This window comes from Danio rerio, chromosome 14 (assembly GCF_049306965.1).
Source record: "Danio rerio strain Tuebingen ecotype United States chromosome 14, GRCz12tu, whole genome shotgun sequence".
NCBI lineage: Eukaryota > Metazoa > Chordata > Actinopteri > Cypriniformes > Danionidae > Danio > Danio rerio.
The window spans coordinates 38,939,465-38,951,772 of NC_133189.1; the positions used below are offsets into that span (position 1 = coordinate 38,939,465).

Consider the following 12,308-nt stretch of genomic DNA (forward strand, 5'->3'; position numbering starts at 1 on the left):
AAATTGACTTAAAATTAACTTTTAAATCACAAAATAAAAATGTATGTAACCGTGTTACATAAGCCGATAAGAAAATGAATGAATGAATTTTACAATTAAAAAACAAGTGGTAGATGAAATGACTAAAATAGTTGTTAAAACCTTCAGTACATGTGGTCATCAGACTGCTTCTCCATAAACAAGGAGAGGGAGAAAATCACAAGACATTGTCTAAGAAAAATAATTTCAGAAATTTTATTTTGCATGATATTGCCATCAAATTCAAAACATATACACATGAGATGTGTGTCTTTTGAGTTATTACTTTTCTGTATTGTTCCAGGACTAATTTCACGTATTTGTTAATGAAATAATAAAATGTTTAGTGCGGTGCAATTTTTTTAACATTACTTAAGCATCTATATATATATAAATTATTTTTTTTATTTTTTTATTTATTTTTTCCATTTTGAGCATTATAAACTGGAGATGATTGATAATTAACCTCAAAAGACTTCTTTCCAAAGATACATGAACTGTGAATTATTCAGCAACTGTTACTGTTTTATTTTGGGAAGGTAATTTTTGACAAAATTCCTCTGATGGTGTGGAAGAGAAGGGCACAAATATAGGCTCGGAAAACTTTAAAGAAATCTCATTTTGCATGCTATCTTTATCAAATTTGAAACATAAACGAATCAAACAATTGGCTTTCAAGGTATATTTTTCTAGGTCTGTTTTCCTGTGTTTGTATATGGACATACAAATATTGAACACGTACAATTTTTCCTACTATTTTTCTACTATTGTTACCATTTAAAATTAGGTAGGTGTAAATCCTCAAATGAGAGTGTTGGCTAACAAATATTGCAAATTGTCACATTTAAACTCACAGAAAGGGAAGCTATTGTATACTGTAGCTTTTGAAAGATTCTTTTTCAAATCATAGAACCAAATTGATTGGTCCCCGGATTTGAACTGACCGAAGTGAAAGTGTATCAGGAAATAAGAACTAAATATTAACCTGTTTCCTTCTTTCCAAAAAAATTAAAATGTTTGCAAACAATAATTAGATTCAATTCATCATTAATAATTCTTTGTTCACGACTGAATGTCTCAAGCTGAACAAACCAAAGGGGAAAATCAGGTCATGTCTCTCAATACGGTTCTCTCACAAAGCTGTCGAATGACACATTACCATAGCTAACTTGAATACATTTTATCTAAACCACCCTAACATCCTCATCATTATCATCATCATCATCTTCAATTCAATTAACATGGCTGACTTGCTGACGTGAACTCAAACTAACCTCACAGCAATGACAATCCAAACACCCAGACGCACTAGAGGAACTTCATCTCAAGTCACTATTTGTCACATCAAGCTTGTCAAGTGTGATGACATCACTTTTACCCCACATTCATATTTACACAAATTCAGTTGCAAATCCCGAAAGTGAGTCACAAGAGCTGCAGAAAGTGTTTTTGACAGCAAACAACAGTCCTGATATCTTGCCTTTAAACCCACTGAGAGCCATCTTGTTGTGTCCCACTCTTTTATCTTCTTTACAACTTCAGGTTTTGGCTTGCTGTGAGGAGCCAATGAAGTATGAAGGAGAGTCAGAGACACAATGGAGGAAGTAGAGAGAGTGAGAGTATTTGTTATGATAATCACATAAGCATGATGGATCATGTTTTGCCGGTTTTGGCTGGGATAGACGAGCAGGGGGGCTGGTCCCGTCAGATGCCTGGGGCGCTGCATCTGGGAACCACTGCTGTTTGTTCCAGGGGGCGTCTGCCGTGGGTCAGCAGCTCTGCAAAAACCTCATGCCAAACGTGAAGCCCTGAGCTCAGCGTATGTGTCAGCATGGAAATACTCCTGGGACTTTTGTCCTACATAGTGAAGAGCATGGAAAATGAAATGCTGGGTTTTTTCAGCGTGAACTTGAGGCCTTTTAGCAAAGTTCCCCTCAGTGGAATTGTGGGTAATGGAGTGATCCCTTAGGTTTGTTTTCGACAGAATAGCAAATGTTTTGCGAATGCAAGTTTTATAGTTGAGGAATGGAGAATAATCGCTTGGTTACTGAATGGTGGCAAGGTAAATAGTAAAAAAAGTAACTCAAATAATATTACTTAATTTAAAAAGGAATGCTTTACTTTTCTCGTTAATTTGGAAAAGTAATATTATTACGTAACACGTGTTACTTTTAATGCGTTACCACTTAACACTGGACACTATTACATAATGTCTTGAGCACCAGAGGGGTGTTGCACAAAAGTGAAATCAAGAAATCCAGGATAGGAGTAAAAGCACTTGACCTAGCTTTAATCGGGTCCTCCTGGCTTAGTACATTGCATGTTTGCTGATCCCGGATGAGAACGAGATACTATGTCAAGCCTAATGTTGATAACCAGGATGAGTGCACATTTGCAGCATTTCTTAACAGACCATGAGATCGATCACAGAATCAATGATGCAAGTATGGATAAAACCTGATGTAAGCCAATCAGGTAACGAGTTGAAACACGCCCCTCTCACCCACCAATCAGGGAACTCCCACTAAATGTGACAAGTGGACAATTATGCTACTCAGGGGGAATAATTATTCATGAATATTATTCTAAACACTTGACCACAGCTTATTTTATCAAGTTTATTTAACTTCATCTATATGATCATTTATGTATTGCTTTCATTTATAAATCTTCTTCCTAATTGAGTCTATTTAATCGAATATATGATGTTATAGGGGCTGTACTCATTTATGCTGACCACAGTATATGTATTTTTTCTCTAACTTATAAGATAATCATTTCTAATTATCTAATTTATTTTTTAACTCTCTTATCTATATCTTCCCAAAATTAAATCTAAAATGGATATATATAAACATATATAAAATGACAGCTAATAAAGTTGTACATGGTTATTTTTGATTATTTTATTGCTAAATAAATGTAATTAGCCAAGAGCATGGATTGATTGTAAAATGCATTATTTCTAGCAACATTGAAACTGAAACTGGATTAATCTTAGCCTTGCTAATAGCCTGCTCTGAAGCTAATTTAGCCTGCTTTCATGCAACAGAGTCAAGGCAAAATTCATTATTATCTTACTTTTGTGCAGTACACCACAGGTTAACCAATGTATTTTGATTATACTGTACATAATCATATACTGTAACATCTTTGAGAATTCTACATTGTAACCAATACCCATTGATTAAAGTTTTATATCTGCTCCATAAACTACTCCATAAACGGCTTCATAAACTTTGATGCTAAAAGTATTACCTAACAGACTTTTATTGACAGTTTTAGACTGAAACAATATATTGTCTGGGTTGTTTGTGTAAATTACATATAAACAATCTAAAAACATCTGTGAATCACAAAATACAGAAATATATATATATTTCACAGATATTTTTGGCAGTGTACATGTGGGTCTTGTGTTTGTCTGTTTGTGTATGTTTTGAGCTGTGCGCATTCATTTCTGAAGGGAGGGATGAGTCATGAGTCCTGTGCCCAGCCTGACAGTCGGAGGATTCAGTAATGATATCTGTTTCTCATTTTCTAAACTCTCTTTTCCATTCCCTTCTCCTAGTCTACCTCTTCCCTTATCAACCAGTGCGTTATTTTCTCATATTACAACTCATAATGCAAGTACAAAATGACCTCTGACCTCCCCATTCCCTCCTTTTTCTATTTTGCTACCAATATGATGGAAGCAAATTACAGCACCAAACAAATTCAGAGTGTTAGAGCAAAGTTAAATGATATTTTTTCTCTATATTACTTCTATTAAGTTTTTTTTATGTTACTATTCATGTTTTGGAGGTTTTCTACAATAGCTGTACATGAATCGAATATCAAAAAGAGTTTCATTGTCTCACAATAAACAGTTGAAGTCAAAATGATTAGCCCTCCTGTGAATTTTTTTTTCTTTTTCATATATTTTTCAAATAAAAGAGCAAGAAATCTTTCCACAGTATTTTCTATAATATTTTTACTTCTGTAGAAAGTCTAATTTGTTTTATTTTAGCTAGAATAAAAGCAGTTTTTCCTTTTTTAGAACCATTTTAAGGTCAATATTAGTGTCACAATGACCAGCGATCTAATCCTGGCAGATTGCTGGTAAACAAGCAGATAAAGCAAAAGAACTACAAATCTGCCGATATTAGGACTACAAGTTCTAGTCATGCACCGCTCAAACACACCTGTTTCTTATTCAGTAGATTACACACGCTCATGCTTAGAGTTGCTCATAAACTGATTACGTGGACTATATACACAGCACACACGCACACATCATTGCTGAGTCTTGTAAACAGTATTATGAACATTAAGACACGTTTTCCTGGTCTGGTCCTTCCATGTTTGATATCTGCTTTGTGTTATTGTTTATTCAATTGGGCTGTCTGCCTTTGACCACTCGCCTGTTATTTGTTTACTCATTTGCGCCTGTGTTGACCATTGCTTGCCTGACAATTCTGCGAATAAACCTTGCATTTGGATCCTCAACTTCATTGTCAGCATCCCCGTCACATTACAATTAGCCCTCTTAAGCATTATTTTTTGATTAGGCAATTCGACTTTTTTGAAATTATTTGATCTTTACAACCCCCTCCTTTCTGGTTGGTTGTAAAGTAACTATAAAGTAATACAATGTTGTTGATTTTTTTTATATCAGATTGAGCTCAAATCTGATTACAAAACGTTGAAAGAACTTGATCGACTAGAACTTTCATCACAAAAGCTACAAATACACATTGCATGAAAGGCAAAATTCAAAAAGGCATAATAATTGTGGCACTTTAAATACTTGGGAAGAAAGATAAGGGTAAAAAAAAAAAACATCAACAGAGTTGAAACCCTCACAGAACTAAGAATATTGACAGCAGACTGTTGATTTATGTGGGACTGACTGTTATCTGAAATGTGCTGCTTTACTCTACACAGATCATTTTGCAGACTATCCAGTGCTGGCAGATATTGAGCACCTCTGTTCTTCTCTAAGAAGTGTGGGAACACTATTTATCTCTGTCTTTATTTCTACACAATTAGGTAATGAGATTGAAAGTCTTGAAAGCTTTTGCAAAAAAAAAAAGTGGATCACAACTCTATGATTTTTGATAATGGTCATACTGACACAAAGGTAAACAAAACCTATTGTAAAATAAATATTTTACATTAATATATATTTTAGTGGTGGAGATGTTGTGGCACAGTGGGTAGCAATGTCGCCTCACAGCATAAAGTTCGCTGGTTCGAGCCTCGGCTGGGTCAGTTGGCATTTCTGTATGGAGTCTGCAAGTTCTACCTGTGTTCGCGTGGGTTTCCTCCGGGTGCTCCGGTTTCCCACACAAGTCCATAGACATGCAGTATAGGTAAATTGGGCAAGCTAAAATTGACCGTAGTGTATGTGTGTGATTGAGAATGTATGGATGCTTCCCAGTGATGGGTTGCAGCTGGAAGGACATCCACTGCATACAAACATATGCTGGATATGTTGGCGGTTCATTCTGCTGTGGCGACCCCAGATTAATAAAGAGACTAAGCCAAAAAGAAAATGAATGAATGAATGAATTTGATTTGATATTTTTGTGATTTAATTAATGAGATTGTAAATCAACTTTCAAATGCACTGCCATTCTTACATTAGTCACAGTTTGGGAAACCTTAATGTAATGTTTAATGCATTTATTTTGATGTTGATGTCAAAAAAAAATGAATGAAAGAAAAAAAAGTTAATATTTTTTCCCTTTGTTTTTATATATCAGTATAATATTGTCAAGTTCAGGACTAAATAAGACAAACGGATCAAAGACAAGTTAGTATAATGAACAAAGTCAATAATACAAGTTGCAAACAAGTTCAACAAACCCAGCGTTAGGGTTAGGGTAGTCACAGAATCAGGAAACAAATTAGATTGCAAAAAGCACCAGTCCTGACATGACAGAGAGAGAAATCATGAACAAGAAATAACGAACTGACATTGAAGCACTAAACTTTCGCTTCTTAAATAGATGGAGAGAGTACAAACAGCTGGGGCTGCTGACAGTACACATACACACAATAGAAGCACGTGAAGGAATGCAAAACAAACATGACAACAAACATGATAGAATGAGCAAATGCACCAACAACTGTGACACATATATTAACTTTTTCCCAATACTGGGTTGTGGCTGGAAGGGCATCTGCTGCATAAAATGCCGGAATAGTTGGCAGTTCATTCTGCTGTGGTGACCCCTGATAAATAAAGGACTAAGCCGAAGGAAAACCAACGAATGAATATATTAACTCTCAAGTTTAAAAAACGTTATAATAATAAAAAGCAGCCTTAACATATTGAAAATCAGTCAGAATCTAGTACCTGCAATAACAACTACAAACTACAATTGTCATTGTTAACTGACTGAAAGATTGGGCAAATTTAAATCCCCACAGCCTCTCACCCCAATGTCACTATTATTTACTGAACAACCAGTTGAAATACATTTTCCCCATGAACACCTCTTTAATTGGAGCACCCTCATAATTAAGCCAGGACTAATGGTGATAATCATTGTGTTATTATCCTAATACGCATTCAATGAGACCCATGAAATCCGGTCAGCTAATTGACTCGTCTAAAATGTCCTCGCAAATGAAAACTGTTTTAAAGGGTGTCTGAAGTTGGTTCTGACTAGTCCACAGCATGACATCAGTAACAAAGCAGAAAGCACAACACCAATAACATGATGCTAGTTGACCTTGTAAATTTTAATCATATCTCTGTGAGTTGAATAGCTTAACCTCTTTACCCAAGTCAGTGACTGGTGGAAATGGGGATTGCATGCCTAAAAAAAATGGAAGCAGCAATGAAGATGTGTAGTAAAATAGAAACAGTGGTAAAATGTAAAGTCCAGTGCTGATTGTGAGCATGTTTCATAGGGGTCAGGGCTTTATTGTCTCTGAGCATCCAAAGGCGGGCGCTTAGAGTGGTAATGATGGAGAAAGATTTTTGCAGAAGGCTAACAACATCACTGATATAACAAGGCAGTAAACAAGCACACAGCCAAATAGCTGAGCCAAGGAAACAGCAATATTTACCCACATAAATATGAAGATCAATATAATAAAACATCAAATGTCAACCACCAACCACAAGAAATGAAAATGTTTAGAAAATTCACTTGTTTGCCATATTTTCTGGATTAATTAATTAAAAAATCGGTCCCACTTTATATTAAGTGCCCTTAACTAATATGTACTTACATAGGAACTATTAGTTTGTTACAATGTACTTATTGTGTAAATACATGTATTTACTTTGTACTGATGCTTGATTAAATACATGTAATTACATCTGTAACTACCTTTTGTAATTACATTTGTAAATACAATGTTGACCATCCCTTACACCTTAACCCACCCTTAAACCTACCCATGCCACCAAACCTGTCCATAACCCAACCTCTATCCCAACTCAAAAGCACCACAAGCGTTCTCAAATACATTATAAACACAAAAAGTACATTGTACTTATTGTTTTGATGTAAGTACATAGTAGTTAGGGACACTTAATATAAAGTGGGACCAAAAAATCCTCTAAAATGTGATCTGACTTTTATGCTAAAGTGTTTCCTATAATGTTATTAACATCACATCAGCAAAGCATGAGCACTGCTTAGCATAAATAATAATAAAAAAAATTCAGCATCATATCTTATTTAGATATCAATCCTCTTATAGTGGACATTTAAAGCTGTCACTGGGGCGGTACCCTAATTAGCCTTGAATGGTATATATTAATATCTAAAAGGTATATATACACTGTAAAATGACTTAGAAGTGCATATCAGTACCTGACATCTACATAATAATACCTTTTAGATGTTGTACTGTATCTTCGGTTACTGCCCATAGCAATATACCGTTTATTTGAGTGTATAGTTAAAAAGAGCACGAGGTTCAAATACACAAAAATGAACTCAAAAGAAACTTTAAATACACCTACAACCTCTGATAATTACTAACAGTATTGCATAGCCAATTAACACTCAAGCCTCTATTCCCTCCTAATTATTAATTCAGGAATAAGAACCAATGGCCACTCCTACTTATGCACTGTAACGTATGGATGCTGACAATGGAGTTAAAGATCCACGTGCAGTCATTTATTCAACAGAGAACGGTCAGGCAGGCAATGGTCAACACAGGGGCAAAACAGGAGCATACAGGCAATCCAAAAGAGTAGTCAGAGTCACAAGCAAAGAGATTGGTTCAGGCGGAAAACAGCATAAAACAATTAACAAGGAGAGCGTCAGAAAACAGGGCAAGGCAAGACAAAGCTTCGAAATGCTACCGGGTATAAACCAAACAAGACTCAACAAAGTGCATGTCAAAGCGAGCACTATATATAGTATGATATAAGGATTTTTCACATCAACTTTTCACATATATTAATAAATAATAAATAAAAAAAATATATATTTTTTTTTAAATTGCAAAAATTTTAGCAGCTTTGTTTTTAAGTATGAAAGTAACTTCTATTACAGTGGTTCCCAACCTGGGGTCCGCGACCCCCTAAGGGGGGCGCCAGAGTTCACAGGGGGGGCGCGGGAGAGAATAAGTATTGAGGTAGAAAAAGGCATAAAAATGGTCCACTATTATAAAGGGCTTTGCAATTAATCGAAAATCCGATTTAGATTTCGGTTTCAAACGATTATAAAAAGCATTAATCGAGATAAATGATTATTGCATCATATTTCGCCACAGTTGTACACGTGTTGCTCTTAAAAGCGCGAAAGAGCTTATGTGTGTGTGCAGCACGATCACGCAGTCAGAAGCATGCGGCCGGTCAGCATTCACTCTCATTCGCACACTGAGACGAGCAGAGGAGCGCAGACATCTAAAGTCATCTTAACGTGAACGCTTTAATGGTCAAATAGGTGTCAAAACGCGGTGTTTAGTGATTATTAACATTAACCCTCATTTGTATAATAAACAAACGAGTTGAGGATCAAAAGACGTGAAAGAGAAACCATTAAAGATACAGCGCGCTATCCTTCTGCCGGCTGTTTTTACCATTATTAAACAAACATAACGAGAAAACCCTCGCTGCTCTTGACTGAAGGAATGCTGTAGCTAAAGTGTTTTTCTTACAGTGAAGATGCTTAAAGCACAGTTTGTTTCATATTTTTATTCTATTGTATTCATTTCTCTTTCCTTTGCAGGGTGGAAAATAACTGTATGTATACAGTTGAAGTCAGAATTATTAGCCCTCTTGAATATTAGCAAACCTTTTCCTGCCCAATTTCTGTTTCATGGAAAGAAAATTTAATAACTTATTTCTGAACATAATAGTTTTGATATCTCATTTCTAATTACTGATTTCTTTTTGTCTTTGCTATAATGACAGCACATAATATTTTACTAGATATTTTTCAAAATACAAGCATTCAGATTAAAGTGCAGTTCAAAGGCTTAATTAGAGTAATAAGGCAAGTCATTATAACGCTAGTTTATTCTGCAGACAATCAAAAATAAATATTGCTTAAGGGGGCTAATAATATTGACCTTAAATTGGTTTCAAAATATTTAAACCTGTCTTTATTCTAGCTAAAATAAAACAAATAGTAGAAAAAATATTATAGGAAATACTGTTAAAATTCCTTGCTCTGTTAAACATAATTTTTTTATAAATATTATAAAAAAAAAATAAAAATCTCAGGAGCGCTAATAATTTTGACCTTAACTGGCAATGGTTTTGAATAATCGTGATTACAATTATGACCAAAATAATCGGGATTATGATTTTTCCCAAAATCGAGCAGCCCAAAAAAATAAAAAATAATCTAAACACATGATTAAAATTCCAACATAATAGTGAAAATAATTAAAATAAATAACTTTAAATAATTATTTAAATTTTTCTCACTCGCGCAATCTGCTTGTCAACGTATCGTAAAGGCAAAATCAAAACAAAAATGGCAGACAAACGTAAATGCAGTGATTCTTCAGAGGCGAAGAAAAAGATTAGACAGTATGACAAAGCCTACCTAAATTTTGGTTTTATTGAAGGCCAAGACAAGTTAAAACTGATTAATTAATATTTTCTATACATATTACTATATATTAATATTACACAAACACACACACACACACACACACACACACACACACACACACACACATATATATATATATATATATATATATATATATATATATATATATATATATATATATATATATATATATATATATACACACACAGTACATATGTGTGTGCGTGCGTGCGTGCGTGTGTATTTATATGGTGGGGGGGCTCCAATGTTTGTATATGTTTATTGGGGGGGCCCCAAAGAAAAAGGTTGGGAACCACTGTTCTATTACATCCAATAATAATCACTCTATTTAGGTAAATGGGGTACAAATGAACATGTGAGTAAGCCTAATCTCTATTCTGAATTTTCACATGTAAGATATTAACGGTTATTATTATGTAGACATTAAGACTCATCAGGTGAAAGGAATAGTCTATATTGAGCAGCAATTAGCAGAGACTGTAATGTGTATCAGTATTTTTTTGCTCAATAACCCAATATGATATCACACAAGGATTGCAACAGCTAAAAAGAGCATCCTACTGCTTAAACACAATTGCCTAAACTTGAAACGGAACTGTGAATACACATGAACCCTATTACAATTACCAACAACAGCAATTTATAGCCACTGTGCTCCATTCCCTGCTTAATTAATAATTCAGGAGCAAGAACTAATGGCCACATGAATGAAAGAAATCACAATTCTTTGCTTATTCGCACATTCAGCTTTACATAAAATGTCTACTAAGTATTTGAACATCGACTTTTAACAGATACTACATTTATTGCACAACATTCATTACTTTCAGCTTCGTTATAATTATACTGTAAAAAAGAGCAAATTAAATTAGATCTAACCATGTTTATTCAAGATATAAAAAAGTTACAAAAGAACACTTCTGAGTAACCTGGTGACCTCCAATCTGATTTTTCATATTTAATGTATTTTAGCTTACTAGTAGGATGTGGTTACTGAAGACTGGTTGAATGCAAAAAGCAGTAATTTGTCTAATAACTTGCTTCAGCATTTTTGCATAATAAAATTTCATATAGTAGTCAAGAGGAGAATTAAGATGCTCCAATAAGAACTCACAATAAAATAAACATATCAATTTAAACCATAAATTAAAATACAGTACAATCTCTTACATTTACCAATGACTGCAATATAAGGCCACTTTATTAATGATTCATCCAATGACTCCTCCCACAAAGCAACTAACTGTCATGAATGTTTTTTTTTTTTTTTTTTTTGGAAAATACAGTACACTTAAAAAAAAAAATAAATTAATAAGCTGAATAAAAAAATTCTTGACAATTCAAAAAAAAAATTTTTTTTGGTGGATGACTTAATTAGTTTATGTTTAATTCAATTATGTAAAAATGTAAAATAATCACTAAATATGTACATATCTACATCTCAGATATACTGAATAACATCATATTCATTGTGCGGGGCTATAAATAGTTCTATAACACTTTACAGTGATTGGGTTGCATTAATAATGTCAGTTAATGCATTTACACACATTACAGCATTTGTTCATTTTTGTTATTGCAAATCAATAAAAATAGATTTGCTTATTGTAAGCTCTCGTTAGCCCACAATGTGTTAATGTTAACAAGCACAATTTTGAATTATAATAATGCATTAAGGATCATCACACACCGGATGCGCTGCGACACGCACATGACAGTTTAAAGTATCGCACACCAGACACACACATTCGTATGATATTTATAGTAAAACTAATCAAACGGCGCTCTGTGGTGCGGTAGAAATATGAACAATGTCCTTAGTCGTGGCTGGGCGCCGCATACAGCCGCCGACTTGCGGTGCTAGTGTGTACCCCAATAAAAATGTTTGTTTAGAATTCTGAAATGCATGGCGCTGCATGGCGTGACGCTGCGCAACACTGAGCGTCGATTCTGGTGTGCGACCTGCTTTAGTAAACATTAAATCACTGTATGATTATTAATTACACTGTACATTATTAGTTCACTTATGTTCATATTAGTTATGGAACATTACTATAAAGTATGATTATTTAACAAAAGAGTGAATATTTTTGAGTAATTCTGGCAACTTTCAGTCCACACTCACAAAAACTTTTTGGGAAATAACTTAATCTTTTTATGTTTAATCAACTTAAATTTGTAAAAAAAATAATTTAATTTAACTTAAGCGATTTGTGTTTGGAAAACATGAAGGAATTGTGTGGAACC

At 34.2% G+C, this 12,308-nt stretch overlaps 1 protein-coding gene across 2 annotated transcripts in view; it reads right to left on the bottom strand.

Moving 5' to 3' along the window:
- Positions 1-12,308, bottom strand: part of gria1a (glutamate receptor, ionotropic, AMPA 1a) — a 381,070-nt gene that overhangs the window by 225,553 nt on the left and 143,209 nt on the right. The window lies entirely within an intron of this gene.